Genomic DNA, 4,504 nt, shown 5'->3' on the forward strand with positions numbered 1-4,504 from the left:
TCATAGTCGTAGTTATATGGTCGTAATGAAATCACAGTCATAATTACGTGGTCATAGTTGTAGTTATATGGTCGTAGTGAGTCATAGTCGTAGTTATATGATCGTAGTGAGTCGTAGTCGTAGTTATATGGTCATAGTGAAATCACAGTCGTAGGCCGCAGGTCCGCGAGTCGTGGGGCGATAGTCGCAGATCCGCAAGGCGATAGCCACTGGTCCGCAGGGCGATAGCCGCATGTCTGCAGGTCCGCAGGACGATAGCCGCATGTCGTTGGGCGATAGCCGTAGGTCTGCAGGTACTGCAGGGCGATAGCCGCAGGTCTGCATGGCGATAGCCGCAGGGCACAGATACCGCAGTTGACCTGCCAGGTGCCACAAGTGACCTGCTACAGGCCAAATGACCTGCCGCAGAGCGCATGTCATTTTTCACAGATCGCAGGTCATCTGCCCAGTTTTCTGGTACAGATATTTCATCAAACACCTTATGTGCATGCAAAATGACCAGAATATCACAGAAAAAATCAACGAGAAGAATATTTGAATAGATTAGATAAACTATATAAGAAATAAAGGAGATAGAGAAAATATTGGAGAAAAAAGAAGATCAAATAGCAAAACTTACCGATTTTTAAAAGATAGATTATCACACAATCGTAGAGAAATATTGTAAAGGGTAGTTTGGGTATTTAGAAAAAAAAGTATATTATGCAAAAGTTATTTTTTTGTGAGATATTTTACAAATTTTGTTTTTGTTTTGGTACACTTTGCCAACTGCCCCTTAGTTTTTTTGGGGGGTTCGGAACTCAACTAACCTGTCTCAAGCGATCCCAACATCCACGACACAATGCTATGAAGACGTGCGTCTCGCAAACAGAGTGAAGATGATTCACTGTGTTGGTGAGCAGCTCTCTCAGCGATTGCAGTTTGGCTCTGATTTCTGATTCTCCGATGCTTTCTTTCGAGTCCTAAAGGATCTTCTACAATGTCATCGTTTTCTGGAGCTTCGTCAAAGATTACCAAAAAAACGATGTTTAAAAGCGGTTAGGGATTGCAAATATCAAACTAGATCCCATGAGCAGGACTGAGAAACATGGAAAAGTGTTGCAGACCATGTGGAAGCCTTAAACTAGAAATGCATCCGCGTCCGTTTGTAATAGACGCGGGTCGCAGTGACAGATTCATAAAAAATTTATACCGGGAGCATATTATTATATAATAGAAAAACTAATAAAAATATATTATCATAAAAATATTATATTTTACAATTGATTTCTACAATTCTTCATTTTTTGAAATCTATCTATAACCGTTCCATTTGTAATTGTCTGAAATATATCTTTTTCGATGAAACAAATCAAACAAAAACTCAAAAATTGATCACTAATCCAGGTGCGCAAACCTATCTTCACAAAATTCATTGATGAAAAACATTTCTCAACAGTCGCGTAGCAACAGGCAAAATCAATGCTATCTTCAAAAGTCTGTATACCAATGGATATGAAAGATGTTTCTTTGTTTCCACTATAAGACGAACAAGATCTCCAAGATTAACCAAATTAAAAAATATGTCATCTTCCATCAGATTGTCGAAGTGCATATCAGTTCATGTCGAAGAGATATTTGCTCTGAAAAACTAAAGTCATCTGGATAAAATCTAGCCAATTTCACCAGATTTGGTATGTTAAACTCACAAAATGAGTCAACAGTACTCAAAGTTGCCATACAAATTATCAATTCTAAATTTACCTTATCAAATCGATCATTGAATCCTCGAAGTTGGAAATCCATAACAGTATAGAAACAATCTATCTGATAGTGATGCAAGTTGCTATTGCGGGTTTTTTTCTTATCCTCATTGAATCCACATAATCTTCCTCCATATTGATTATTTCAATATCGTGTTTCTCACAAAAAGAAGACACATTATCTAAAAGAAATTCTATCCAACGTCTCTTTGTTGTTGTAATTGTCTCTTTGTAGATTTTACCAATGGAATGACATTCAAGATGTCTTGATCTTTTTTCTGTAAAGCCGTTAATAAATTATCTGTTAGTCCTAGGATGAACAACATAAGTTGTAGATAGAACACAAAATCAAATGTGTGAAAAGATCTGAGAAGTCCATAGGCTTGACGATTTTAACTGCATCTGTACCGCCATTCTCAACATACTCTAGCACATCAATGACAGAAGAAAACAACTCAACCAAGCGCAACAATGTTTTGTAATGAGATCCCCAACGAGTATTTCTATGTCTCTTCCAAGTAATATCTTGATTCAACCCAGTTCTTATACTAATTTCGCCATTATTAATTTTTCCGTTCACTTTTATTCTATTGTTTTCTCGAATCATGTCTTTTCTTTTGCAGGAACCTTCAACCACATTCAACAAAAGTGAAATCATATCAAAAAAATCCCCAACATCAAAGAGTTCCTTTGCAACTGCTACAATGACCAATTGAAGTTGATGAACGAAACAATGGACATAATATGCTCCTCTATTTTCTCTTGAAATCAACGATCTCAATCTATTAAATTCACCTTTCATATTGCTTGCTCCATTGTACCCTTATCCTCTAACATATTTTAAGCTCAATCCATACTTAGCAAACACGGAATCAATAACAAACTTTAGAGATAAAACAGATGTTTCTTTCACATGAATAAACTGAATGAATCTCTCTTTCACTATTTCGTTTTTATCAATAAAACGAAAAACAACTGTCATCTGCTTCTTATCAGAAACATCACTAGATTCATCCACGAGCAATCCAAACACATCATTACCAATATCCTTAATTATATATTGGGTTATTTGTTCTGCGAAACATTGTGCAATATCTTTCTGTATTGTTGGAGAAACCATCTGACGATTTTTCGAAGCATTCTTCAAAATAACCTTACTCACAACATCATTTTGTCTTGTAGTATACTTCACAAGTTCCAGAAAATTTTCTTTATTATCAGAAATTTCTGACTCATCATAGCCTCGAAATGGTAGTCCTTGTTTCAACAAAAATCTAGAAGAACTAATCGAGGCATTCAATCGAATACGATACTCGTTTCTCATAATATCACTTTGCTTATGCATAACATGTACGATAGATTGATCTTGCCTCATCAAATCTTCACATTTCTTTCGAGCATTATTATGAAAACTATTAACATCACCCACATGAGCACTCAATCTCTCAGTCTTATTCGAACTAGAAAATCCATTTGTCACAAAAGTATCATTCCTAACTTGTTCTCTAAACAAGTAACAGCACAAACGAAATACTCCATCTTTCTTTATACTATACTCTAACCAATCACCGTATTGTCAAACTACACTAGATTAAATCATCTCAATTTATTCCATATCATCTTCTTTGGAAAGTCATGATCGCGTGGTCGACAAGGTCCCCTAATCAAATATTTGCGTCGTATCTCATCTGTTTGATTAGGATGATACTTTAATATTTTTTTCTATTAGTCGGATCCGAAGGTAAATTATGTAAATCAATTTGCTCAGGTATTGAGGGCCTAACGTGAGAATTTGATGTATTACCGATTAAAGCTTTACGTCTATCTTGAGATATCGATACAAAATTTCTCTTGAGAAACTTGTCCATTGATTTCTCTCTCAAATCAAAAATAAAATTGAAAAAATATATAAAACAATAAATTTATAATATGATCAAAATATAGAAACCGATAAATAAATAAAAAACAAAAATTATTTCAAAAAAATTATAACACTCACATATCTTTTAATTTGGTTGTTCTTTATTTTTTATATGATTAAATATTATATTTAGAGATTTTTTTTATAGATCAAGAAAGAGATAGAAGATTAAAAAATAGATGAAAATAAAAAGAAACAATGGAGAAGGCTATGTTTATAACTGTGTTTTTTTCAAAATAATTGTTATTAGAAAACCCTATCAAACTATAATTAGGAAAGGATTTTAAATTGGAAAAGATAAAACAAAAAATAAAAGATACAAACGAGACAACGGCGGTGATTTAAAAACATAACTAACCTAATTTTTTATTAAAAACATAATAGAAAAAGAAAAAATAATAATAGGGAGTCTACATAAAAAATTGACGGGTCAATCTCTTAAATTTTTAAAATTATAAATATATTAATGTTTTTTTATTTTTTTGAGTGGGGTCCTATACCCCACTTCTTTACATGTACATCCGCCACTGGTGGGTCGGGTAACCGGATTTTTAGGGACACCCGGTCTCGACCTCGTCTCCATAGAATTTCTAAAGGTGCTGTCTCGATCTTAGATCATAAGGCCCATGTAATTATTTCCGAAATTACATTGAATTACTTTCATTTTAAGGGCACATTAGAAATTTTACATGGAAATATACCTATGTATTATTGGAATAATTACACTAAATTAAAAGGAAAAAATATTCGAATCCCTTAGTGGCTTCAGCGATATGTCATTTTAGTTATTTCTCAGTGACCTTTCTATTGTTCGTCGTTTCCTTCTGACAACGTGATCAAT

General features: G+C 33.9%; 1 pseudogene; it reads right to left on the minus strand.

The window, feature by feature from the left end:
- Positions 1–123: 123 nt before the first annotated feature.
- Positions 124–3,066, minus strand: LOC104800052 (annotated as a pseudogene).
- Positions 3,067–4,504: the final 1,438 nt, after the last annotated feature.

Source organism: Tarenaya hassleriana, unplaced genomic scaffold, assembly GCF_000463585.1.
Source record: "Tarenaya hassleriana unplaced genomic scaffold, ASM46358v1 Cleome64, whole genome shotgun sequence".
In the NCBI taxonomy this organism is placed as follows: Eukaryota; Viridiplantae; Streptophyta; class Magnoliopsida; order Brassicales; family Cleomaceae; genus Tarenaya; species Tarenaya hassleriana.